This window comes from Pantherophis guttatus, chromosome 6 (genome assembly GCF_059756535.1).
Source record: "Pantherophis guttatus breed Tessera chromosome 6, ASM5975653v1, whole genome shotgun sequence".
Taxonomy (NCBI): Eukaryota; Metazoa; Chordata; class Lepidosauria; order Squamata; family Colubridae; genus Pantherophis; species Pantherophis guttatus.
In genome coordinates this window covers 56,116,130-56,132,707 of record NC_142068.1, presented here as the reverse complement: position 1 = coordinate 56,132,707, position 16,578 = coordinate 56,116,130, and the positions used below count along the sequence as shown (strand labels likewise).

Here is a 16,578-nt window from a genome sequence, read left to right as displayed (position 1 = left end):
CCACCTGTGGCATGCGTGCCATAGGTTCGCTATCACGGGTGTAGGATTAGGACAGCATGGTGGAATATCAGATCTATAAACTACACTAGAGACTAAAAAAGAAAGAGATAATGGTAGTCCTTTCCTTCGTTTTACCAAGAAAGTTAAATAATTGTGTTGATGGTGTCATAGGAGCTAAACTTGGGGAGTGTTTAAATTTTTTCACCCAAAACAAATGCTTTTCCATCTGTGATAAAGTATTGAAAACTGGCAAATGGAGCATATCAACAACTCACAAGTGCCTATTCTAGGAGAACAACAGTATCATTAGCTGGCATTTCACTATGGGAAAACATAGCTTCTTATGGCAACTATATGACCCCTGATTTTAAAAAAGGATGAAAATTAAGAATGATTTTGGATTAGTCATAGCAAGCCACAGTCTTTTGGTAAAATGTAGTGGGATGATTCCAGGTGTACAAATAGGTCTGTCTCAGCTCTGAGAAAGGTGACATAAAACTTATTAAAAGTGTTGAAGAACATCAAATGATAAGATCTAAACAAACATTATGCCCCAAACTAACAGAAATATTAGAGCTACTACTTTTTTTCATGACCCTGAACCATAAAGCATTTACTATTATAATCAGAGGTAGCCTAAATCTGATTTAAAGTTGGGCATCAGTTTTTCCCCTTGACCTTTTTGAATGTGAATGTCTGGAATACATTGTTTTTGCTACAATTAATAGAAATACTATTTTGCTTCCTTTTAGTATTTAACCGGAAAAAAAATATAACGATGATCAAGAGGCAATTTATAGTAACACAACGTAACTAGTCAATGTATAAAATAATAATATAGTCTCCAAAGCTTCTATTCATAGAAATTCTTTGTGAATTCAACCTAAAGGATTTTTTACTAAGAAATATCAGAGATGGCAATTAGCAAGTTTTTGCAGACCTAAAGAGTAGAAGGCATTTTATTTATGGATTGGTAGTTAAACCAAACAACTTGATCATAAGCTGAAAGGTTACTTCATAAGCTCTAGAATTTCAAGTAATGAGTTAACTAATTGACAGTGATGTATTAACTTATGGATTCTGTACTGAAATATATAAAAAAGCTGAGTTCAAGATGGTTTATCTGTGAGAGGTATTTGTTTCAGATAGCTACTTGCAATTTGTATCATAATAAATACAAAAGGGTTTATTGGTAAAGAGTAATACAGATTCTCTCCCCCCCTCCCCAAAGTTATATCTGCAAAATCTTTAATAATTTATTGGGACATGAGTCTTCAGAACATGATCCTAACTGCATTCTAACCACTTGGTGGGGGCGCTGTCATTAGAATGCAGTTAGAATGTACTGTATTTTCCGGTGTATAAGATGACTTTTTAACACATGAAAATCTTCTCAAAAGTCGGGGGTCGTCTTATACGCCGGGTGTTGTTCTCCTGTAACCAGGCAGACCAGCCCGAAAGGCTCTAACGAGCCTTAAATGGCTCTGGCGATCTGCTAATCAGGCAACTCAGCTGGGATCGCCAGAGCCATGGAGAAGGGAAAAACTTTTCCCCCTCCAGCTTGCTTACCTTAGCTCAGTGGTTGGGGGTCAAACAACCCTTTCACAGGGGTCGCCTAAGACAGTGGTCACCAACCAGTGGTCCTTTGGTGGTCCGCGGAGAAATTTTTGTATTTTTGCATTTTTGCAGGTGATGCAATACAGAAAAACGAGCGCAGCCCTCGCCATCTGGAATGAATGGTGCTGTTGTGGCGGTAGGGGAGGGGGTGGCAGAAGTGGGAAGAAGCAGCGTTTGCAATGGCTGGAAGCTGTGGGAGTGAAGCACTACTTTCATTTGTACAGCAACAGCATTCTGCCTTAGTATATTTGTGCCAGCCAGTGGCGCAAGGCAGCCCACCTCTCCTGCTGCCTGGGACTCAGAGTGGTAAATGGCGTCTGATCCGGAGAGCAGCTGGATTTTACTCTCTAATCCGGATGCCAGATTGGCCCCCTGCAAGCTCTCGTCTCTCGAGGAGCGCTCCCTGAAGCGGGGCTGGAAACTTTGGTTGGGCTCCTTGAGAGAGGAGAGCTTGCAGGGGGGCGATCTGGTGTCTGCAATGGACAGCAAAATCCGGCTTCTTCTCTCCGCTGTAAGAGCGGCATCAGGATTCTGCCTTGGTATATTTGCGGCACAAGGCAGCCCTCATCTCCTGATGCTTGGGACTCGGAGCGGTAAATGGTGACTGGTCCGGAGAGCAGTCAGATTTTGATCTCCACTGCGGATGCCAGATCGGCCCCCTGCAAGTTCTCTTCTCTCGAGGAGCCCGACCAAAGTTTCCAGTGCCACTTCAGGGAGCGCTCCTCAAAAGATGAGATCTTGCAGGGGGTTGATCTGGCGTCCGCAATGGAGAGCAAAATCCAGCTACTCCCCGGACCAGTCACCATTTACTGCTCTGAGTCCCAAGCAGCAGGAAATGAAGGCTGCCTTGCGCTGCAAATATACCAAGGCAGAATCCTGATGCTGCACTTTCAGCAGAGAGAGAGGGCTGCCTTGGCCATTGGCTGGCGCAAATATACCAAGGCGAATGCTCATGCCGCACAAGTTCAAGTAGTGCTTCGCTCCCACACTTCTTCCGGCCCTCAGTCTCTCAGGGAGAGGAGATGCTTGACTTCCTCTCAGCCCCAAGACACTGGCTGGCCATGAGATGAGAGAGAGAGAGAATGAGAGAGAAAGAGAGAGAATCAGAATGAGACAGAGAGAGAAAGAGACAAAGAATGAAAGAGGTAGAAAGACAGAATGAAAGAGAATGAGAGAAAGAGACAGAGTGAATCAGAGAGAGAGAGTGAGAGAGAGAGAATGAGAGACAGAGAAAGAGACAGAAAATGAAACAGAATCAAAGAATCAGAGAGAGAATGAGAGAGAGAGAGACAAAATGAAAGAGAATCAGAATGAGAGAATCAGAATGAGAGAGAGAGAGTGGGGAGAGAGAGAGAAAGGGGGAGAGCGAAAGAGAGAATGAGAGAGAAAGAGTGGGAGAGAGAAATTAAAATCATTGAAGCACAAGAAATACATAGTTTTTCTTTAAGGCTGGCATTTGTTTTCTATACAGGTAGTCCTTGACTTATGATCACAATTAAGCCTAAAATTTATGTTGCTAAGCGAGACAGTTTTTACATGAATTTTGCCCCATTAATACGACCTTTCTTGCCACAGTTGTTAAGTGAATCACTGCAGTTGTTAGTAACACATTATTAAGTGACTCTGGCTTCGCCATTAACTTTTCTTGTCAGAAGTTCATAAAAGGTAGTAATGGGACCCTGAGACACTGTACCCATCATAAATATGAACCAGTTGCCAAGGGTCTGAATTTTAATCACCTGAACATTGGGCTGCTGAAATGGTTGTAACTGTGAAAAATGGTCATAAGTCACTTTTTTCAGTGCCATTGTAACTACAAACAGTCATTAAATGAATTGTTTGTAAGTCGAGGACTACCTGTATGTAGAACTTTTATTTATTTATTTATTTATTTGTTTATTGGATTTATATGCCGCCCTTCTCCCGAACGACTCACGGCGGCTCACAACAATAAGAAACAGAAAATACAAAAGTTAAAAGACAAATTAAAACAAATTATCCAATAAATAAAGTTAAATGTGGGAATACCAATTCAAATTTAAAATTTAAGAATATAAAAAGCTACAAAATCAGTATAGAGTCAACCCAGGCCCACCTGTTGGAAGAGCCAGGTCTTCAAGGCCCGGCGGAAGGTTCGGAGGTTGGGGATCATCCGGAGCGCCAAGGGTAACATATTCCAGAGGGTAGGGGCTCCCACAGAGAAGGGCATTATTTGTAGGGCAATTAGCCAATTTTCTAAGTATAATGATACAAAGTATGATTAATGATTAAGTATGAAAAATTTAACCTTGGCTTCTTCAAGGATAAGTTTTATTAAGTTCCTTAATTCTTTGCAGGTACCAGTAAAGCAGGTGGATTTTATTAAAGATTCCTGACCGCAGTCAGCAGATATAAATGATAACACTTGCTTAGGTTGAAGAACAGGAAATAGAGAATAAATACAAGTGTACATTTTCCTATTGGAAATCCATGAAAAACAGAATCCTCTACAGATTTGCATTGGACTATTATTTTAAAACATACTTGTGAATGATCTTGAGTTATGATGAGTAGGGAATTGGCTAAATTTGTTTGTGATACTAAACTATTCAGAGTAGTAAAATCAAAAAGGATTTTTTTAAAAAATTACATCATGGATATCAGCCTACAGATGAAATTGTGAAAACAAATGGAAAATAAAATAGCCATCACAGTAATTGCCTTTCATTAATTTGTTCTACGATGTGGTTGCACAATTACAATCTTCACAATCTAAAAGAAAGATTGTGGGACAGGAAAAGGGAGAAAAAAGGAGAATCAAACTATAAAGAAACATTCTATATTGAACTATTTTAGTTTGTAACAAAAGTGGCTAAATAGCAATACAATAGTGGTGTTTAAAATCAAGCACAAAATGGAAAGTGTGAATAGAGATATGTTCTATTCCCATTTTCACAATGTTGAAACTTGGGCGATGCCCAATAAGACTAAATTGGAAAGATTAAGAACTATTTCTTTAAACAATGTATTCCTTTGAGGAGTTTGCTGCCATTAGATGTGGTAACAGCTGCCAAATGAGATAACTTTTCAAAGAACTAGAGGAATTCGTAGGTTATCATTACATTTTGGTGATTTATATTTCTTACCTCTGAAATCACAGGCAGCATACCTCAAATACCAGTTGTAAGGTCACAAGAAGGCTACTGTGGTCTGGTCCATGTTTACAAACTTCTAGAAAGCATTTGGTTTCCCTAATGATGTAGAATGCTGGATTAAGTGATCCATTGGCCCTTATCCAGAGAGACCTGTTTCTGTATTCTTGTACTATATTCAGTGTCATATGAAACTCTTACCTAGTCTATAATAATAACACTACTTAAGAATCCCAGCATTGGTGACAAACTAAATACCAGCTATATAATACAACAAATCTAACCAATTAAAATGTTAAATCCATCATTCTTTCCAAGAACATCTTAATTTAGTTACCAAAAAGTATCGAAATATCAGTATAAAGCTTATATTCATTCAACTCAATGCAGCTGTACTGACTCAACTATTCTTTCTTGGCCTTGCCTCTGTGTTCAGGATTTATAAAGACAATGCCAATAGAAAGAAAGAATTCCAAATTCAAGACTAGGATAAGATAGCTGGAGTATTGATTTCTCTCAATTTGACCAGAAGAAAATTAGATAAAACTGTATTTGGATCCATCATCAAAACTCTTAACATTCCTATAGTCATACAGTCTATGATTGGATCAAGGGGATGTGGTTAGTTATTTCTTCCATGTTAATTTTCTCATTTGAATCATTTTTTCCTATTTTATGAAGCAAAAGTATCTTTATCAAATTTATAGAATTTTGAGCATGTTGACAAGTGGGGGAAAGGATTATTTATTTCATACACTTATGTCACAGTCCTGGTAAATCTGAGTCCTTCTTTAAATAGTAGAACATTCAAAACTCTAATTTGGACTGGTCAGAGATAAAGAGCCTCACTCTCTGTCCTTTATACTACTCATTGTACTGATGCTCACTCACCATGAATGATGGGACTAATGCTTTCTCAATGGAGTTGTGTTCATAGCAGCTACTTGGGCTGGTAGTGGTCTGGATTGTTTCCCTAGATCAGGGGTGTCAAACTCAATTTCAATTTTGAGGGCCGCATCAGGGTTGCGTTTGACCTCAGGGGGCTGGGGTGGGTGTGGCTTGGATGGGCGTGGCCAGTTCAGTGTCACTTGTGTCAGGGATGCCTGTGGTGGCTGAAGTACTCTGCCAGTGGAAACGGGCTCTCAAGCTTTGTTTTCAGCTGCGACGGCCTCCTGCAACCCTTTTCCAGCGAAAATGGAGTTCGGGAGGGCTGCATTTGTGCTGGCAGAAACATCACGGGCCTGTCCTTCACTGTTTCAGGGTGACCCCATGGGCCAGATCTAGGCACCCCGCAGGCCAGATCTGGCCCACGGACCTTGAGTTTAACACCCCTGCTCTAGATAAAAGGACAATATGCAGTTTCTATAAAATTAAGCAGATCTTCCTGAGTGGAAGGCCATTCCCATTTAAGTGCTGCAAAAGGAATAAGAGGGCCACATATCTGCATAGATGTTACCTCACCCTAAAACCCTGCAAATGGTTTATGAGGTCCTGAAGCCAAGCGCCTCTGAAGTCAGCTAGATTGTTCATCAGTTCAATGGATTGGATCCTCTGAGTGTTGCTTTGTTTTAGGCTGAGGCCTTTTATATCACTATAATGAATGGGGCCTTTCTGTATTTGCTATACAGTTTTAATTAGTTTCCTGCAAGAGCTGTTTCTGTTTGGAAAACAAACTACATTTTCCCCTCCCCTTTCTGCTTCCCACCACTGTTGCAGACACTCAGGCTCCTTGTTGTAGTTTAGCCCCATTAGCCAATGAATTAATCATAATGGCTGCCAACCCATTAAATGCCACTTAATCTGGAAGAGAATGTGGCATTAGACAAATTGGGCATGGATAGGGATGCTTGGGTTAAGCGGTCAGATTATTGCAAAATTACCCTAACACGAGCTATGAGAATTCCAAGAATTTAAAGTTTCAGATTACAAAAATTGAAAATACGGTTGGTTGTGTTATATGGACATAGCCTAAATCATAGCCACTCTATTGTACAGTTAATATGAAAATCTTCTGTTTCTCTGGCTTCCTCTGTGGGAAGCCAGAGTTTAAGGTTCTTCCTGTATGGATGGAAATCAAAGCAACAGAATAACTACGTAACACCTCAATACATGCTAGATAAATACTTTAGGGGTGGACCACCTTTATTTTTAGGTGGCTAATTTGTCAGTCCAGAGACATCATTTTCTCTGTGCCCTGAAGTCTCCTTGCATGCAATTACTCTCCAAAATCTCTAATATTGTCATTTTAAAAGCATTAATAAAAAATAAATGATGCCTTTGCTACCAATTCCATGCAGTTCTCTATACAGCCACTAGATGGTGATTAACAACCATTTCTGTTCAGCCCATTTCAAAAGCTTTTTTATCCTTTGAGAAAGGGTTTTCCTCACTTTGCCTTTCGGTGAAACCTAATTACGCTTACATTCTATAATAAGACAAAACATGTGTTTGATCAATACACAAAGGAGGGAATCAATTCTCTTGCTACCTCTTGATACGCACTTTTTGTATTGTGATAGAATACAACAGCAAAAATAATATTCCCTCTTGTTTTAGGCTAGGTTTGCTGTTTCCTAAATGTGTCTCTGCATGTTTCTGACTTGTATCTTTGACTCACTTTTCTGCTTTTGATTTGTCCTACAGCATTCTTAGAAGTCTTAACTTACAGATTTGGAGAAAATGTCAGCTTGACAGAGCCATAAGGAAGCAGGTACACACATATACACACACCAAACCAGCAGCTGAAAGTTAAAAATATCTTACTGTTCAATGTGTTATTGCCTAGAATTGTTATATGTTATGTCTCCTGCAGTCCCGTATTTTCATTTTCTCTTTCCCACCTTTCTGTCTGCTACTAGCTGTGTGCACTTTTTTTGTGTTAGGAAGAAATACAAACTCAAAGAGGAGATTAGATCGCTACTATTGATGCCAGCTTGCTACCCTCAGAAAGTCTGTGAATAAACTCCTAACTGATATTCTGGCTTTAAACTTGAAATATACTTAATTATTCATTTGTCATACATTATTACATTAATGATAGTCAGTATTGTTCATTTTCATTGTCTGCATGTTCTAATGGCCTAACTGTTCCCACATGAAGCTGCCAATGTCTTGAGATGTTTGCCAGACATTTTGTTTTGCTACTCAAGAACTGCATTATTTAGGCAAACAGGTAGAAAAGCACTCCAGGTTGTTGAGCATTCTCTTCAACAACAGTGGGAGAGAAGCAATCTAGAACTAAGGAGAAATTTCCTGACAGTTAGAACAATTAATCAGTGGAACAACTTGCCTCCAGAAGTTGTAAATGCTCCAACACTGGAAATTTTAAAGAAGAGATTGGATAACCATTTGTCTGAAATGCTATAGGGCAGTGATTGTTAACCTTTTAGGTTCCGAGTTTTAGGTGCGAATGCACGTGCGCATGTCCAAACCCCCCAAATGCAATGCGAATGCCCCCCACACATGCACTCTGCCCCTGTGCATGCATGTGTGTCCCCTGCACATGCATGTGTGTCCCCCATGCATGCACCCACCCCCCACGAATGCGCTTCCCCCCCCCCCGCACCTCATTTTGGCTTCCAGGTTGGTGCAGGAGGCTTTCCAGGCCCAAAATGGGGCACAGGGGAGTGCGGATGCATGGTGGAGCTGGGCTGGGGTGATGATGTGCCCACAGAGAGGGGTCTCCTGCCACCTGTGGCACACGTGCTATAGGTTCACCATCATAGCTATAGGGTTTCCTGCCTAAGCAGGGGGTTGGACTAGAAGACCTCCAAGGTCCCTTCCAACCAGGGGTGAAATGCTACCGGTTCGCTCCAGTTCAGGCGTAATGATAAAAACTACTGGTTCGGGTGAACCGGTATTAAAAAACAGCTACGATCCAACGATCAGCTGTGGCGCGTGGTTTAGCTTTGCTATAAAGCAGGATTTCCTGCTTTCTAGCAAAGCTAAACTGCACGGTACAGCTGATTCCCCTCCACTGTTCTACTTACCTTCCCAAGCCTCCTTTTGATGCATACTGCGCATGCATGTGCACACAGCACGCACAAAAAAGAGGCTTGGGAAGGTAAGTAGAATGGGGGAGGGGGGAGAGAATCAGCTCTGCCACGTGGTTTAGCTTTGCTAGAAAGCAGGAAATCCTGCTTTCTAGCAAAGCTAAACCACACGGCAGAGCTGATCGTCAGATCGTAGCTTTTTTAAACTACCGGTTCAACTGAACTGGTAGCTTTTTAAATACACAGGGTGTGTTTAGGGTGCATGCGTGGCCAGCGAACCGGTAGCAAACTGGTTCAGATTTCACCAGTGCTTCCAACTCTGTTATTCCATTCCATTCTGTTCTGTTCTTTAGGTACTTTAGGGTCTTTAATTTGGATTAAGACAATTCTGAATTGTTCAAAATGCTGTAGTTTTATTTATGTCACTGTTATGTCACTGCTTTAGTACACACAGAATGTTCTTTTTTTTAAAGAGATAGGTAGAGAAAAGTTTAACTGAAGCTTCATGACCTCTAATTTTCAGGAAAAAGATAAAAAAGAAGTATATACTGTAGGTAAAATGTAATTTGAGAGAGAAGAATGCCAAATGTTATGTAATGAAGATTACCTGAATAATGAAACCACTTTTGATAAATAGTTTTTTAGTCCTGGTTATTTAACTATTACTCAGTGATAGTCACCATCTTTCCTCATCATTTGTCATGGTGACTGGAGTTGATGGAACAACAGACCTCAAAGGTCAAGATGTTTTGCTCTTGATCCACATTGGAAGATTTTCGGAATGCAATTGATGTCTCTGTATATATGTACTGTATATGTGTTTTCACTTTTTTTCATTGTAGTACTGTTATTTTTCTTTTTACCCTGATTCATATACGCTACTGAATTTCATCAGTGATTGGAGTGATGCACCTAGGAAAACAGGATAGTTTTTCAGACAAAGAACTGAGGTAAATAAAACATAAATATATTTCTTTTAACTTTGTTAAAATGCTGCTGTCTTTGGGTATATTAAACTTCAACTTACTTCTCTGATCTGGAGGCAAAAACTTTTTCATGAATTGTGTTATTTCTTGTCAAAGAGCATTGATTAAAAATTTGCCTCACAGGCAAAGTAGGCGAAAAAACCCACAGAAAATAAAATAAAAATAAGTTATTAATCAGTCTAACAGGCAATTTAAATGGAGAACTGTCTTCTGTGACACATTAAGAATGATAATGAGGAATATTTCACAAGGCAATATTTGAACAGGAAAAAAAAAAGAAAGAAACATGTCATGTAAACTTCTCAGTTTATAGCTATCTACTGGTATGTAGTAGCTGAATAATGGAAGCACACACTGTATGAGTGTTTTTGTTATCAAGGCTGTGTTGCCTGGAGATATACCTGCATTTTGACATGAAAGCCTTGAGGCTTTCATGGCCCTGGGACAGCAATTTACACTGCCTATTGAAGGCAAGAAGATTTCAGCTTAGTGAAATAAGCATCAATATGGAAAAGGGAAGAACTGGCATGTTATAACTTTGACATAAGGCTATGTTGCAAGATGAATTCTGAAAAGTCATATTTTATGACTTACAAAATATCTTACAGGAAATCTGTCTTTTTTCATATGTTGAAACCAAAGTACGGAAACAAACAATAAACTATTTTTATTTGGATATATTACCATTATCTTTTATAAAAATTCTTCCTGGTACCTTAACCATCCTTCCCATAATCCCGCAGATCCAGATTAATCAGAACATAGTCTTTGAATTAGTCTTAAATTATTCATATGGATTTTTTTCTATTGAATTCAATGGGTTTATTTTGATCTGGTCAGATATAAGAAAATCAACCATGGGTTGTATATTTCTCCTCCTTCTTTTTTCTCCCTTTTCTTGATCAGTTTTGAGATGATTAATGTCCATGCAATGACAACAAAGGAAAGGAAAGGGACCGTAGGTCTCTCAGAATGGAAATGGAATGTTCTACCAGAGAAAACAACCAGATCATGGGTATTCCGGACAAAATGGATTCCTTTCTTTTATTTATTTATTTATTTATTTATTTATTTATTTATTTATTTATTTATTTATTTAAATTTCTATACCGCCCTTCTCCAGAATAGGACTCAGGGCGGTGAACAGCCAGAATAAAAAACAATACATACAAAATTTAAAAACAATTTAAAATAATTAAATATTATTGGCCATAAATTAAAATAACCCAATTTAAAATCAATTTAAAATTAACTCAAGACAGCCCCGCTAATTGAAATAAATGGGTTTTCAGGGCCCGACGAAAAATCCGGAGGTCTGTTATTGTACGTATCTCCGGGGGGAGGTTGTTCCAGAGGGTGGGCGCCGCCACAGAGAAGGCTCTCCCCCTGGGGGTCGTCAGCCGACATTGTCTGGCGGACGGCACCCTGAGGAGGCCCACTCTGTGCGAGCGTACTGGCCGGTGGGAGGCTATTGGTGGCAGAAGGCGGTCTCGTAAGTACCCCGGCCCTAAGCCATGGAGCGCTTTAAAGGTGGTCACCAACACCTTGAAGCGCACCCGGAAGACCACCGGGAGCCAGTGCAGCTCGCGCAGGAGAGGCGTTTCGTGGGAGCGCCTCGTCGCCCCCATAATCCCCTGCGCGGCCACGTTCTGGACCAGCTGGAGCCTCCGGGTGCACCCCAGGGGGAGCCCCATGTAGAGAGCATTGCAGTAGTCCAGGCGGGAAGTGACGAGTGCCTGAGTGACTGTGCGTAGGGAGTCCCGATCTAGAAAGGGGCGCAACTGGAGTATCAGGCGGACCTGATAAAAAGCCCCCCTGGCCACGGCCGTCAAATGATCTTCCAAAGACAGCCATGCATCCAGGAGGATGCCCAAGTTACGAGCCCTCTCCGTGGGGGCGAGTGATTCGCCCCCAATAGCCAGCGATGGCGTCAGCTGGCTATATCGGGACGCCGGAAGCCACAGCCACTCGGTCTTGGAGGGGTTGAGTCGGAGCCTGTTTCTCCCCATCCAGGCCCGCACGGCCTCCAGGCACTGGGACATCACTTCAAGGTCATCGTTGGGGTGGCCTGGGGTGGAGATGTACAGCTGGGTGTCATCAGCGTACTGATGGAACTCCACCCCGAAGCCACGGATGATCTCACCCAGCGGCTTTACATAAATGTTGAACAGAAGGGGCGAGAGGACCGACCCTTGTGGCACCCCACAAGCAAGGTGCCTCGGGGTCGACCGCTGCCCCCCTGTCAACACAGATTGTGACTGGTCAGAGAGGTAGGAGGAGAACCACTGCAGAATGGTGCCCCCCACCCCCAACCCCGCCAACCGGTGCAACATGATACCATGGTCGATGGTATCAAAAGCCGCTGAGAGATCTAACAGGACCAGGATAGAGGAGCAACCCCTATCCCGAGCCCTCCAGAGATCATCCACCAACACGACCAATGCCGTTTCCGTGCTGTGCCCAGGCCGGAAGCCGGACTGGAGCGGGTCTAGATAGACAGCTTCATCCAGGTACCGGGGAAGCTGTTGCGCCACCACACTCTCAACAACCTTCGCAACAAAGCGAAGGTTGGAGACTGGACGATAGTTAGCCAAAACAGCCGGATCCAGAGAGGGCTTCTTGAGGAGGGGCCTCACAACCGCTTCTTTCAAAGCGGCCGGCAGGACCCCCTCACTCAAAGAAGCGTTAACAATCTTCTGGAGCCAGCCTCGTGTCACCTCCCAGGAAGCCAGTACCAACCAGGAGGGGCACAGGTCCAATAAACATGTGGTTGCGTTCAGCCGTCCCAGGACCCTGTCCATGTCCTCGGGAGCCACAGGATCGAACTCCCCCCAGATAACACTCTCAAGACCTGTCTCAGTCATCCCGTCCGGACATACCCAGTCAGAGGCCAGCCCTTCCCGAATCTGAGCGATTTTGTCATACAGATACTGCACAAAGTCCTCAGCTCGGCCCTGGTTTTAAATGAACCATCAGTGGACCTTTCAGCACATTCCATCATTCCATATCCCATATTTATTGTGAAAATAGTCTCCCCACTTTTAATGTTTTCCATGGATGAACCCCCTTTCCTCACCCTCAAATATATGTGCTGTTGCCCAAAAACACAAAATATGTGTAGTACGTAGTTCTATCTCAGGATTTAGAATATAGACTAAGAGAGGAACATAGTCAAGGGTTAACATTCTGGAAGAAAAAATAAGTGATAATATCAGGATCAGTTCATTTTTTTAAAAAGAAAGTTCCTCCCCATGCATGAAATCAACATTAATAGCTAAGGCTTTTTCTCCCACTTATGAAAGATTCTCAGTAAGAAAGAAATGTTATATGTTGCAATTGAAATTAATATGGAATGAAATAATAATAAAATACCTTGAATTGCAAAAGCAGGGGTGGGCAATTGTGGCCCTTTTACAACCTGTGGACTTCAACTTCCAGAATTCCTGAGACAGCCAAGCTGGCCAGGAATTCTGGGAGTTAAAGTCCACAGATCATAAAGGGGCCATATTTGCCCACCCCTGGCAAAAGGCATCTTTACTTGGAACAGCTTACATCCTGAGACAATATTTGTAACATTAATATCTTCCTAGTCCAGGTCCTTTGGAAGAATGATAGCTCGATAAAAAGGCCAAATCCAGTCTGAACTTCTGTTTGACTGCACAACGAACCAAAAGATTTAATAGTAAGGATCTGACCAGGAACCTATTGGTGAATTAAGAAAAAAATCACAGTTCCTAATTGTGTGGAAAGATCCGAATTTACTTACAACTTCTTCTGACAGGAGACCACCATTCTGCTCTCCATTGATGTTTATGTGTGAGTGCATGGAACTGTATGGCATGTTCTTTAAGATACATCATTGATGTTGCCATATAACATAAGCAAATTACATAATTTGCATCGTTTGAGCAATTAAGGCATCATGGCATTTACCGACTTATGCTGTTTCCCTTCCACACACATTCTTACCAGCCTTTTATTTCCAGCTTATCCTAAAGATTTGTCAAGCAAACAGTTAAAATCATGCAATGCTGGTGTGTTTTGGCTAATATTTTCCATTTTAAAAGGAGTCAGAGCTTCTGTTAACAGCAGCCTGAAGTGGTGTCACTCTCTGTTATTCCCACAGCTGCGTGCCATAAATGAATAATAAAAAAAGCTGCATACAATAATGATGATTAATTGCATCTTTTCTCATATCTTCATATCAATTAGCTGGGAATGGTCCTTTGTTTAAATAATTGTCTTCTGTAAATAAATGTGTAAACACTACTTAAAGCATATTTTTGGTCTAATGGCACTCATCTGAAAGTTAACAGATTCAAGATGTGATGTGTGCTTTAATTGATTGAATGTACAATAAAATATGACATTGGGTGTTAATTTTTATAGCAACGGCATTAAAGCTTCAATCAAATTATACAGCAATGTGAGTCTGCATTAGACCAATTCATTATTTCCATTCAGGCTAGCATTATAGAAATTATGTGACTGCTGCAGGAGTAAGAGCTGAGTGAATAAGGACTGTGCCAAGGTATTTTGTACCTCACCTGAAATGGAAAATATATTTTTCATTCTTTTCTAGCTGATATGAAACATCAGGAAAGGTTCATTTCCCAAGGTATTGACCAAATATGTCATTATACCAATCTCAGGTATTGTCCATCATAGAGTCTGCCTTTCTTAAAACATTCTTGGCAGAGATTCCACTGTCTAAAAATACTATCAAGTCCCTAAATGTCTATGGAGATTCTCGGTTATCCAGGTAGGTCATGGTTGTCTCAAAGATGTTTTTCTTTGAAGACATTTTGCTTCTCATCCAAGAGCTGAAGAAGCTTCTTCCATGAGAAACAAAATGCCTTCAAAGAAAAACCAGAAAGTCCAGTTGCCTCTTGAAAAAGCACCTTTGGGACTACCAAGTCCCTGATTAAGTGTGCTACCAAACCATTGCTTATATTCCTATTCTCTTAAGAAAAAAAAAAATGATTATTCAATGCCCAGAATGATTTTCGATGGGTGGCTAATTGAATAAATAAAAATAACAAGGTGGTAAAAGCTCCCAAACTGTTTGAACCTCAATGTTAGACCCAAAGTCCTAGGAGGATTCTATGCAACTCTTGGTTTCAAGAGGTTCATTGTCTGATGTTCTTAGAGTTTCTAGAATGTTGAAAGAACATGGATTGGTGTAATTTTTACTGTTGACTCTCTTAATAGCAATTCATTAAATTTTTTTGTGGCATTTCCCTCTGGTTTCATCCTATTGTCTTCTAATTCATAAAGTCCTTACTGGCTACCTGACTGCCAAGCCAACAGTTCATCAGAACTTTGGAAAAATTGTTTAAAACCTCATGTAAGTTTGAATATGACAAATATTTGCGATCTTATACAGGAGGGGCGAACGGACCTGGCAGGTATTACGGAGACCTGGTTGGGCCAGGAGGGGGGAGTTCCCCTTGTAGATATGTGCCCACCAGGCTTCCGTGCATTCCACCAGCTGAGAGCTCAGGGCAGAGGCGGGGTGGCGGCGGTTATTATAAAGGAAGGTCTTGATCCGAAGGAGACCACTGTTCTACAGATAGCCGGATGTGAGTCCCTTCTTGTAAAGTGGGGCTGTGAAGTGCAGATGGGCTTGTTGATCACGTACCTGGCTCCCTGCCACGTGGCAATGGCCCTGCCCGAGCTGCTTAACATCATAGCCAAGGTGGCGGTTGATACCCCCAGATTTTTGGTCATGGGGGATTGCAACCTGCTATCCATCGGTGAAACGTCTGAGGTGGCTCGGGAGTTCATGACTTCCATGACGGCCATGGACCTGACTCAGTTAATTCATGGCCCTACTCACACGGGCGGGCACACTCTGGACTTAGTTTTTATCTCTGGTCAGTGGTCGAGTGGCCTTGATACAGGGGATATAGTCATCGAACCCCTGTCATGGTCTGACCACTCGCTCCTTCGACTTGGCTTTCTAACTGTTACACCCCGCCGCAGGGAGGCGGGACTGACTAGGTGGTTCTGCCCCAGGCGCCTGATGGATCCTGATAGGTTCCAGATGGAGCTTGGGCCATTTCCTGAGACTCTGGCTCATGACTCGGCTGAAGACCTGGTGGCCACCTGGGACAGTGCGGCCGCCGCGGCTTTGGATCACGTCATGCCTTTGCAGCCTCTGACCCGGCACCGAACTCACCTAGCTCCTTGGTTCTCCGAGGAGCTGAGGGAGCTGAAGCTCTGGAAAAGACGCCTGGAGAGCGGTTGGAGGACCAACCGTTCTGAATCTGACCGAACACTGGTGAGGTCTCATATTAAGACCTACCTAGTGGCGATAAAAGTGGCAAAATCTAGCTATTTTGGCACCCTTATTGCGTCAACAGATAATCGCCCAGCTGCCCTGTTTAGGGTGACCCGCTCCCTCCTCCATCTGGGAGTGCGGGATGATCCCTTGAAGGGTTGAGCTGAGAATTTTGTGCAGTATCTGAATGACAAGATCGCTCAGATTCAGGAAGGCCTGGCCTCTGACTGGGTAAGTCCGGACGGGATGATTGAGGCAGGTCTTGAGAGTGTTATCTGGGAGGAGTTTGATCCTGTGGCTCCCGAGGACGTGGACAGGATTCTGGGACAGCTGAACATGACCACATGTTTATTGGACCCGTGTCCCTCCTGGTTGGTGCTGGCTTCCCGGGAGGTTACACAAGGCTGGCTCCAGAGCATTATTAATGCTTCTTTGAGCGAGGGTGTCCTACTGGCTGGCTTGAAAGAAGCGGTGGTGAGGCCCTCCTCAAAAAGCCCTCTCTGGATCCGGCTGTTTTGGCTAATATCATCCAGTCTCCAACCTTCATTTTATTGCGAAGGTTGTTGAGA

At 42.2% G+C, this 16,578-nt stretch overlaps 1 long non-coding RNA gene across 1 annotated transcript in view; it reads left to right on the top strand.

Annotated features, from left to right (window-relative positions):
• The window catches only part of LOC132709451 (uncharacterized), a 66,206-nt gene that overhangs the window by 28,497 nt on the left and 21,131 nt on the right, over positions 1–16,578 (top strand). The window contains exons 2-3 of the long non-coding RNA XR_015728666.1: positions 7,392–7,458; positions 9,636–9,690. This is a non-coding gene — a long non-coding RNA (uncharacterized LOC132709451). The remainder of the gene's footprint in view (positions 1–7,391; positions 7,459–9,635; positions 9,691–16,578) is intronic.